The 11,639-nt window shown below is 48.1% G+C and overlaps 1 long non-coding RNA gene across 1 annotated transcript; it reads left to right on the forward strand.

Annotated features, from left to right (window-relative positions):
• The first annotated feature begins 6,024 nt into the window (after window positions 1-6,024).
• Window positions 6,025-6,973, forward strand: LOC122386051. The gene is made up of 4 exons (XR_006257326.1): window positions 6,025-6,093; window positions 6,300-6,424; window positions 6,604-6,714; window positions 6,910-6,973. It is a non-coding gene; the product is annotated as an uncharacterized LOC122386051 (long non-coding RNA).
• Window positions 6,974-11,639: the final 4,666 nt, after the last annotated feature.

Here is an 11,639-nt window from a genome sequence, read left to right on the forward strand (position 1 = left end):
GCCTGGTGGGTGCCTACCTGTATGCCAAGTTTCAGCGAAATCGCCACAGTAATTACCGAGTTACTGAAATGGGAACAAATTTGGCACCTCTTCTTTTTGCATTTTGCACGTGCAGTGGGGGTCACTCACATAGATCAAGAGTATCTGACCTTAGGTAGAAGGGATGCAGCTACCCTATAAAAACTACCGCAAGGCAATCGCCCAAGCCGCTGCTGAGATATGGGCCTATCAAAATCACTACTTTTGCAAAACTGCTTGAACACCCTTGACTTTTCACGTGGCACATGCCACGACGGTCACTGAGATGTATCAAAAGTAGTCAATTACGAGGTAGAAGGGATCTTTTTTGCTGGATAGCCCCTATCCAGCAAAAAAGACCGCAGGCCAATCGGTCCAGCGGTTGCTGAGATATAAGCCTCTCAAAAGCGTTACAGGCCGGGCCGGGCCGGGCCGGGCCGGGCCGCTCATACTAAGATTTTTCCGTTATATTGAAAAGACTTCGCTTCGCTCGCTGCGCTCGCTCGCTCGTTACCAATTTAAAGATCTCTAATGAAAACATTAATTTTAGCTATCTCATTTCAGGTGCAGCTGAAAAGGTGAAAGACACCTCACCGCTCCTCGGGTGGTAAGAGTCCAATGTGAAATTGGAGGACGATTGAAGAGTGTTGTGTTAGCACAAGTGGAGTTTTACTCCATTTGGAGGCAATAATTTCATTAAATAACTGTTAGCCTGACGTTTGACATATGCTTTATTCTTCTGCATGTCGAGTATCAAGTCGTATATAGAATATCGAGGAGGATATCGAGTTGACATGCTGTATAAAATTGATTCATAAAATACATTTGTAAAAAGTGACGAATTACAATGCTCTGACGTATGCGACTTTTTTTTGCACATGAATAACCTGCCACTAAACACAAATCAATTGTCTAGGTTCTGAAAGTACATCTATCGTCTTTCAGGTCCCCTGCCAGCATTGGCAGCACCGCCACCAGCACCGCCGGCCTCAGGACCAAGCTCACCACCAGCGGGCGTGAGTACACCAGCGGAATCTGCTTATTGTTTTTTTTTTTTTACAAATTGTCCGGTTATCGTGTCCCGTGTTCCGTGCCCCGTTCCATGTCCCGTCCCCATGTCCCGTTTTCGTGTCCTGTTTCCGTGTCCCGTTTCAGTTTTGTGCTTTATCAGGTCCACCTTACGTTCATTCTAAATAATTTCGACTACATGAATCTCAAAACACCATTCATAAATCAGCTGGAATAATCACCTGTCCATTTACTACACCGGCAGATTGACGGAGGCGGGTGTGCGGCTCTGGCGCAGCTGAGCCGTCGACCGCCGGAGCCAATCCGGCAGTCCGGCATTTCAGCTGCCGCACACTCGCCCGTCAGAGCATCAGAGGCCTCCCGAGACAGGTTAGTTTGGGGGACGGTTTTTTGAGAGAGGAATTGATGTTCTGGGATTAACCCGCACCCCACTGGGGGGGGGGGGCTATTCATAGCTCCCCTACCGTTTTTCTTCAATAACTTCCAAACCGCTACCATAGGTCGGCCGAAAATGACGTCAGAGTGACGGCATGTTCGGCCGATTTCGACGCAAAACATTGAACCACGGCAGTCGCTCCCAAGGGCTCAGTTTTTAACCCGGCAGTTGCTGGGGTATTTCGCCACCCACCGTTTGCTGGGGGGGGGGGGCGTTAAACGCCCCCAGCCGATAACTCGAGAACCAATAGGCGCAGCGAAACGCACGAGGCGGCAAACGAAAGAGCGCGACGAGACGCTTCAGATGAGTACTTTAAAGCTGAATTTTGAGGTCACAGGTCGGGTCAAGGTCAGGTCAAACACCTGAAATCGGGCTTTCAGTAGCATGGACTTCAGGACTTCGCAATGGGCGCCTCTCGCCATAAACTCTGTCAAAACGGTGCACAATCCATCTTATAAGGCCTACAAGAGTGTCAGCTTCATATAGGGGTCAGTCAAGCATAGGTCAGGGTCAAGGTCAGGTCAACCGGGTAGGCACATATCCCCGAAAATCAAAACTAATATTCGCAGCCTGTGACACATGTTTTATAGGTAATTTGGGGCGTAGAACACGATGGTGACATTCATTTTATCATATGTGTACGTGTTTGGCTCAAAAAGTTCAATTTAAGAAATTCATGCATCATGGTCGTGAAGTAGTCACGAAAAATTGCCAAGATTCAGTTCAAGATTTTGGAAAATGCGGAACGATAATCAATAATCGAAGATAGCCATTTGATTGATCATGGTATTGGCAGTCTAATGGCGTTTACGGCATGTCTGTACGTCTATTCTGTGATTTTATATGATTTTTTTAACATATGCCGTTTTTGGTCGAAAACTCAGAAATCATGACGTCACTAAAACCTCGATATCTCAAAAATTTTCCGACCGATTTTTTTGAAACTATGTCACAATAAACTTCAATCAATTCCCTACAGGAACCCAAAATTTGGCGCGCCTGCGGCGCGCCGTTTTTATGCTATGGCCCGGCGAAAAAAGTGGGGGCGTTTAACGCCCCCCCCCAGCAACTCGCGGGTTAACCCTATTCCTGGCGGGCTCCGCCGGGACAAGAAACTGGCGGGGGGGGGGGCGATTCGGCCCCCCCTGAGATCTCGAGAACGAAGCAAGATAGCGACAAACGGTAAACGGCATCGGATACGCACGGTCAAGATCTACAATTTTTACTAAGGTCATTTTCAGGTCAGGTCAGAGATGACGTCACAGGGGTCGAAAAAGTCAAAATGGCGGCGCTAGATATGGAGAGAGTTTTTCTCGAATAACTTTCGAATTAGTCAAGATAGGAACAAACTAAGGGCATCATCGTGATCCTCTCGTCAATCCGCATCGAATGATATATATATATTGACCTCGCAAGGTCAAGGTCAAAGGTTGACCTCAGGTCACGTGACCTCGAGGTCATCATGTATATCATTCGATGCGTCTTGACGAGCTGAACACAATGAGACCATCCACGCGTCTGTATCTTGTTCTTGTACGGAGTTATTGGCCAAAAACCTTTGGTGACCTTTGATGACGTCACATGACCTCACAGCTGCCCAACAGCAAAACAGACCTCAAGGTAGTGAAGGTTGATCGTATATGAAGTCATGTATGGTATCTGGGGCCATTCCGACCCGTTTTAGTGGTAAAAACAGGGAGTTGATTTTTCCCCCATTGACTTATAATGGGGAGGTCGCGAAACTGACCTGACCTTAGGTCACCGATATCAAAATTCCGAGATACACAAATTGCACATACTGGTACCCTAACTAAAGCCTGAAGAGAAGAAATTGATCGGTCAAAAACTCTAGCTCTGGCGTGATTGCAAACTTTTCTGAGGTAGGGTCACCAAACCGCCTCTGGTGACCTGACCTGAGGTCAGATCAACTCAAAATTTTCAGACATGTTGCGTAGAAGCCTTTTAGGAAAGGTCAGAAAATTTGAGCTTCCTAGCTCAACGCGTTTGGGAGGAATAACCAAAAAACCTCAGTGGGGGGGCTCCTGAGGCCCCCCCCGCCAGGAATAGGGTTAAGCTAGATCCAATTTCTTTGCATGAGAGGACGCAGAATGGACTGCGCTATCAAACTGCTATCTCGGATTTTCGAAAGTTTGAAATTTCGAAAATTTTATATAAAACAATATAAAAAAATTCAAAATTTACTTTTTTACATTTTTTAAAAAAGTTTTTGACTTTTCGAAAAAACGGAATATATGTGATAGAACGCGTTATTATGACTAACTCTAGCAAGTTTTAGCTAAATATCTTCAAAAATGGCAAAGTTATACGCATTATTGCAAAAAATCACAATTATTAATATTTCAAATCAATTTTTCAGCACGTATTTGACATCGTACGCCAATAAAATAGCACCATCGTGGTCCTGAGCTAAAACTGCATCCAATAAACACCTTTTCTGTTGAAAAATTATAACTTCAAAATTTGACCTTTTTTGACCTGACCTTGACCTGAAAATCAAAGTACAAGTTTGGTACCCTCAGGGTATCTAGAGCATCTGTTCACGAGTGTGTGAATCAAAAATGAGCCTGATCTGATTTGTAAGACGGCGGCCAGAGCCCAAAACGTGAACAAGCCAAAATGCTAATAATTTTTACTTTGACCTGACCTGTGACGTCATCGGTGACCTCGAGGTCAATGAACTTAGGTTTCGCTCGACAGTTGTTCTGGGGCTATCAGACGCCGTTTGAATTTTGACGATCGGCCCAGTAGTTTTGGAGTTAGGAGGGGGGCTATGAATAGCCCCCCCCCCAGTAGGGTGTGTTATACGCCGACCCCAGTGGGGCGCGGGTTAACCCTCGCGGGCCCGGGGGGGGGGCGTTTTTCGCCCCCCCTGGCGAATATTTGCGATAGCTCCCGAACGCTTAGAGATAGGAAGGCGAAACTTTCAGTACCTTTTCTCCCATCAATTTGACATCTTCTGAAGTAAAAAATTTGGACCTAGCCCCCTTGATGACGTCACAAGGTCCATTTTTCTAGACCCCTGCACGGCAAACTTCGGCGTCACAGACGCAAACTTCAAATAGCTGCTAAAAATAGAGTTTTAGAGATAAAGACAAATTACGAGCACGGTTGTGTAGCGTTTGACCTAGAGAAAAATAGAAAAATAGTTTTGGTGACCTGAGGTCAGAGGTCAGGTCAACGACCCCGAAATGTGGTTTTAGTTTTTCGCAAATAACTTCGACAAAAATGGTCCTAGAGCTACGGCAGTGGTACCATCGCATTCGCCTTGTCAAGCCGCGTCGAATGATATATATTTTGTTCGGAAAAGGTCAAATTTTAAGTTGACCTCATGTGACCTCGAATGACCTCTGGTTGACCTTGACACATGAAAGGTCGTTTATGATGGATTTGTACCCGCTGATCACGAATCTGGCATCTATTTTCCTCTAAGCCTTCATTTAGAGCTTCCGCATTGCAAAATTGTCTTATTTATTATTACCAACTTGAATCAGTGAAATAGCCTCTAGCAGGGATACTCTTCTGTGACCTTGACCTTTGAGCAGCCTTGTATCGTAAGATGAACCACAAATAGGGAACTGATAAGCCTCAAAACATTTCAAAACATCTTGGAAGTTAGCACACAAGATATGCGAAAAAGTGCCAAGTTTGAGGTCAATTTTGAGCGTGACCTTGACCTTGACCTTTCACTTTGAGCACATTTTCAGAATCCTCATATTCTCTTCTTTCGTTTGACAGCCAATTTTGCCGGTTTGATGCAGCCTGCCGTCCTCTAGAAGGCTTACTTTGAGATCACTACACATGTGGCGGTTTTTGCCTTTGACCTTGACCTCTGACCTTGAAAATTGACCTGAGGTCAAAAATCTTAGGTGCATTAGAATCGTCTCGTAAGGACCTTTCGTTTGGTATCGCTTTTGTTTCCGTAGCTCCCTTATTTACGGAGTTAGACAGGGGGGGCGAAAAACGCCCCCCCCCCGGGCTGCGGTGGTTGGGATTACCCCCCGGGCCCGGCCGGGTTAATTTTGTTGCTATACTTGATAACAAGCAAACTGTTGATCATACCATTTCTCAATCATATCCACCAATTCATAGATCTCAAATGAAAACATTTATTTTAGCTATCTCATTTCAGGTGCAGCTGAGAAGGTGACAGTCGCCACACCGCTTCTCGGGTGGCAAGAGTCCAATGTGAAATTGGAGAACGATTTAAGAATGTTGTGATAGTACAAGTGAAGTTTTACTCCATTTTTAGGCAGTAATTTCATTTAATTACTTTTAGCATGACGCTTGGCATATGCTTTATTCTTCTGCATATCGAGTATCGAGTCGTATATAGAATATCGAGGAGGGTATCGAGTAGACGTGCTGTAGAAAATTGATTCATAAAAGACATTTGTAAAAAAAGTGACGAACTACAATGCTCTGACGCATGCGACTTTTTTTGCAAAGAAATAAGCTGCCAGTTGCCACTAAACACAAGTCAATTGTCTAGGTTCTGGTAATACATATATCGTCTTTCAGGTTCTCTGCCAGCATTGGCAGCACCGCCACCAGCACCGCCGGCCTCAGGACCAAGCCCACCACCAGCGGGCGTGAGTTCACCAGCGGAATCTGCTTATTGATGTACACATATTTTTATGTGTCAATGACCTGTGTTCCGTTCCGTGTCCCGTCCCCGTGTACCTTTTTTATTTAGTCCCCTTTACGTGAAAAATAAATAAATACAACTAGGAACATGCCGATCATATCATAGATAAATCAGCTGGAATAACCACCTGTCCATTTACTATACCGGCAGGTTGACGGAGGTGGGTGTGCGGCTCTGGCGCAGCTGAGCCGTCGACCGCCGGAGCCAATCCGGCAGTCCGGCATTTCAGCTGCCGCACACTCGCCCGTCACAGCATGAGAGGCCTCCCGAGACAGGTTAGTTTGGTGGACGATTTTTTGCATGATGCATGCCTGTTTATGTTCCAACGTTTGTGAATATAATTGATACGAGGCGATTTGTAGTTAGCAGCATTCACAAATGACACCAGACCCATAATTATTGCATTACCAGTCCCCGTCATGACTCGTTTCCCTTCCGCTGGTGGCGTCGCCAGCTCCCCGCGCGGCCAGCTGTCGCCATGACGGTGACCAGAGCCCGGGGACAGACGCTCGGTCGGGTGTCCGTCTCTCTGAAGGAGCCAGTGTTCAGCCGCGGGCAGACAGATGTACGTGGGCCAACAAATGGAAAACTGACATGTGCACATGTTATCGGAGCTGGCTTGGGTGACCTTCCCAGCTCGAGCATACGTTATGATTTATCAGAATGTAAACCAATCTATTCACTGACATATTATGGAAAAATATATGATAAAACGCCAGTCGTTGTACGGCAGTGCCCTGACCCACCGGTATATTTTCAGCCATCACGATCAGCTGGTGTAGGCCATCCACGACAGATGAGTGCTATACAAGCCTGCCTCCGCCGTGCTTGGAGAGATGACTCACCCAACGGCCGTTTGTGCCGCCACCAATCGGCTGCGAGTAGCACACACCGAGTGCTACTCGGGGCCGGATGGCTGCCGTGTCTTCCCTCAGGACATGGTGGGCTCTGCACTACCTGAGGGGTCTCGGGCGATAACAGAGACGCAGTCCGATGTGGCAGCCTCCACGTGGCGGATTGCGGGTCATGCTAATAGCCACACAGAGCCACACGTAAGTATTGCACTGTAGTATTCACCAGATTTGAGTGTGTTACAGGAACCTGACATGTGACGTCACCTGTACCGCTGTTTCCGCTTCTAATGACGACGTGGTCAGGTGTCGGCTCTGCTGCAGTGTCCAGAGGACGCACGGGTTCTCCGACAGCATCATCTTGGTCACGGTGGCGACTGTATCCGCCAGTGGGGGTGGTATTCAGGAGATCACTAACCTCTCGTCCTATTCTCCTCTCCATGCGGTGTACTCGACAACCACAGGTTCCCGACCAGACTGGCAGGCGGCGCTAGTGTCGCTGACGTGCTCTGTCTGCGGCTCTGTGCTCCCTCCTCTGTCCGCTGCTCCTGTTGCTCTACCCAGACCTCACAGGTGGGTCCCCCTCTTCTGGTGGTGTCTACTACACACATTGTCAGATGGCCGGTACAGTGATAAGTAATGGACAGTGCACAGTGGACCGTGGTGCAATATATATTGACGATAAACCAGTCTGTGTTGTTTGTCACGCAGATGTTGTTTACTATTTATGGCGACTCCGTTTGCTGTGTAGTGTGTGTATCACACATATCATCTATGGTGTTTGTTGTGTGTTTGTTGTGACTCTGTGGTGTTTGTTGTCTGTTACAGCTCCGGCCCGTACCGACATTGACTCACGACGAGTCTACTGAGTCATACAGAGTCATGACTCAGTCAACCGCCGAGCACCACACAGGGAGGTCGGAGAGGTCACTGGAGAGGTCGGTGGGTCTGGATGAGGTCACTGGAGAGGTCGGTGGGTCTGGGTCAGGTCACTGTAAAGGTCGTTGGGTCTGGGTGAGGTCACTGTAAAGGTCGGTGGGTCTGGGTCAGATCACTGAAGAGGTCGATGGGTCTGGATGAGGTCACTGGAGAGGTCGGTGTGTCCGGGTCAGGTCACTGTAGAGGTCGGTGGGTCCGGGTGAGGTCACTGTAGAGGTCGGTGGGTCCGGGTGAGGTCACTGTAGAGGTCGGTGGGTCCGGGTCATGTCTCGTCTCATCCCCGTACACGGCGGTACCTCACCGCCGCCCGGTCTCCCCTCCCCCTCGACGGTATGGCCGCGCGGTGCCCGACCCGTGGCTGGCCAGCCGGCGGCAGCTGGGCTCGGCTGGGCCCGGTGGTGGGCGCCGGTCCACCGGCGAGCCGCCCCCCCCCCCCCCCCCGCCGAGCCGAGCGGCGTCCAGCAGTAGAGTTCTGCACGGCTGCAATTTTCGACAGCCTAGCCGCCCCACAGGCGTGGCTCCACAGCCACAGCCGCCCACAGCCGTGGCAAACTGTGGGCAGCCAGCCGTCAGCCGGCCGTGGATACTTTCAATGAAATACAACCAAATAGTATATAATCAAATAGTATATTAGGTATATAAGCTCTTTTTAGAACATATAGGCTATAGCCAAACAGGGGCTCCGCCACGGTTTTGGGATGGAGGGGGGTGGGGTCCGACCCAAAAACAAAACCTCGCTGGCGGATCCAGGGTAGGCATTTTGGGCGAATTCATCCCCCCCCCTCCCTGCAGCTCCCGAAATCGATGAAAAATTGGCGTTTTTCCAGAGTTCAAACAAAACCTAACCTTTTTTTCGGAGGAATTTTGGTTTAAACCGAAAAACCAAGGTTTAATTTCCACAAGGAATCGAAAACCGAGACGCTGAGCCCACTGACACCGACGTCCGACATTGCGGCTTCTCAAATCAACGTTCTTGAGGAATGGAGGTCGCTGTTGCTCGCTCCAAGGGCGATGTTAGCCATCAGACAGCGCATTAGGCTCTCAGTGACTGGCATGGGCTTGGGAATTCAGGGACCTTCATAGGCGCTCAGACGTAGGTTCTTAGGCCAGTATCGGGTCCTCCAAGGTCGTAGTTAAAACGCGCACCGACGGGGGGCGGATATCCGCCCCCTGAGGTTTTTCGCGAATAGCGGGATACGCGCCGCGAAATTTGGTTTAACTATTCTCTCATCAATTTTACACGTGGTGTGCAAGTTTGAACCTCGTAACTTTTAAGGTCAGGTCACCAGGTCACTTTGAATGACCCAACCTCAAGTCACTTTTTTGCAACTTTGTCACCGTGCCAGAGCTACAGTAGATGTCGGAGGCCTTTGAAAGTCGCAGGATGTTATTAGGTCATTAGTAGCTACAATTTGTATATCTCGGAATTTTGATGTCGGTGACCTAAGGTCAGGTCAATTTCGCGACCTCCCCATTATAAGTCAATGGGGGAAAAATCAACTCCCTGTTTTTACCACTAAAACGGGTCGGAATGGCCCCATATACCATACATGACTTCACATACGATCAACCTTCACTACCTTGAGGTCTGTTTTGCTGTTGGGCAGCTGTAAGGTCATGTGACGTCATCAAAGGTCACCAAAGGTTTTTTGCCAATAACTCCGTACAGGAACAAGATACAGCCGCGCGGATGGTCTCATTGTGTTCAGCTCATCAAGACGCACCGAATGATATACATGATGACCTCGAGGTCACGTGACCTGAGGTCAACCTTTTACCTTGACCTTTCGAGGTCAACATATATATCATTCGATGCGGATTGACGAGAGGATCACGATGATGCCCTTAGTTTGTTCCTATCTTGACTACTTCGAAAGTTATTCGAGAAAAACCTCTCCATATCTAGCGCCGCCATTTTGACTTTTTCGACCCCTGTGACGTCATCTTTGACCTGACCTGAAAATGACCTTTGTAAAAATTGTAGACCTTGTCCGTGCGTATCCGATGCCGTTTACCGCTTGTCGCTATCTTGCTTCGTTCTCGAGATCTCAGGGGGGGGGGCGGTCATCCGCCCCCCCGTCGGTACTAAGTTGGCGCAGACCCCCGTCGGTGCGCGGGTTAACCCGCGCACTGGAGTTAAACGGCCAGCCTGGGGCAGAGATTCACGCGCTGACGCCGCACCCGTGGTCCGATTGCGCCCATCTTTTGATACGATGGTCCGCCCCACCCAAAGTTTTTGCCCAATAAATTTCACGTCGATACGCGGCGCCGTTCCGGCGCAAGAAGACACATAAGGCTGACGGATGGACAGACAACTTGAAATTTATTAACCTTCGTTAACCTTCGCCCCAGTGGGGGGGGGGGGGCATATGTTACCACCCTGTCGCGTTTTTTTTGCGTGTGAATGAAAAACCGCGGTGCGTAGCGCCGCGCCGCTTGGAGTACTTTTTGTACATCAATTTTGGACAATGTGTGAAATTTTTGACCCTGGCCCTTGCCCGCACATGGGGGGGGGGGGGGTTGCCACCCCCCGGTAGTCTTTCTGCTCTGCACTCAACATTTTTAGAGCTAGAAGGCTGATTTTTCGTATAGCTGCTCCTCTATCCTTTCTTGATGTCCACTGAAAATTTCAAGTTTCTGTGAGTTTTGCTTTCGAAGATAGGTATGACCTTGTTTTTCAGGTCATGGCATAACCCAAATGGCCAATTCTCAACATCTTGCATTTGCCATGGGCCTTGTGAGCTTTTGACACCTTGATTTCGACCTTTTTTGCCAGTCTTACCTCCCACCTACCATGGAACATGTTGTTCGACGATGTACAGGTGTCAAGGTCAGGTTCAAGGTCAACCTAGGTCATCTAAGATAATTGCGTTTTAGGCAAGCTGAATTTACTTTTTGTGAAGTTTTTTGACTGCATTTTTGGTAAACTAGCTTCTCAGATCATAATTTCATGTATTATGGACACAAAAACAATCGATGCACACATAAGTATACACACAGACACACACATACACATAAACACATATCATTGACCTTGACCTAACTTGACCTGAAATGACCTCAGCAGCAAAAATCTGGTCGGGTAGTGTGTCAAAGAGGTTCTAGCTGGCTTGGCACCAGAAAACAGCATCGTCATCGGTATGATAAGCAGCGCATTTGATATCCAACGGTGACCCAAAACAGCAACATTTTTTAGTTTGACCTGACCTGGAAGGTCAATGACTGACCTGAGAAGGTAAAACTGGGTATCATTGGATTCGTCTCTTCCCAAAGAATCTTTTTGGTCTTTACCGCTAAGCTCTATCTCCAACAGGAACGAAATGGCGCGGGGGGTGGCAACCACCCCTTCCATGTGCGTTCTAGGATGGGAAAATGGCATGTGCGGGCGAGGGCTAGGTCATCTCAGGTCAGGTCACCAGGTCAAGTTAACTGACCAAGCCTAAAAAAGTTTGCAATCATGTCCAGCCTGAAGTATTTGTCAGAAAGGTTTTAAACTTTGTGGATTGCATGATGTTATAGGCGCCTACAATTTGCATATCTCGGATTTTTTTTTATATCCGTGATCTAAGGTCAGGTCAGTGGCGTGACCATACCATTATAAGTCAATGGAGAAAAATGAAAATGCCTCTAGATCCGTGTGTACGCATAGGAACAGTCCAACTATTTCAGAATCACAATGATTTGGACCACCCGTGACGAC

This window comes from Amphibalanus amphitrite, unplaced genomic scaffold (assembly GCF_019059575.1).
Source record: "Amphibalanus amphitrite isolate SeventyFive unplaced genomic scaffold, NRLGWU_Aamphi_draft 000238F_arrow, whole genome shotgun sequence".
Classification (NCBI taxonomy): Eukaryota; Metazoa; Arthropoda; class Thecostraca; order Balanomorpha; family Balanidae; genus Amphibalanus; species Amphibalanus amphitrite.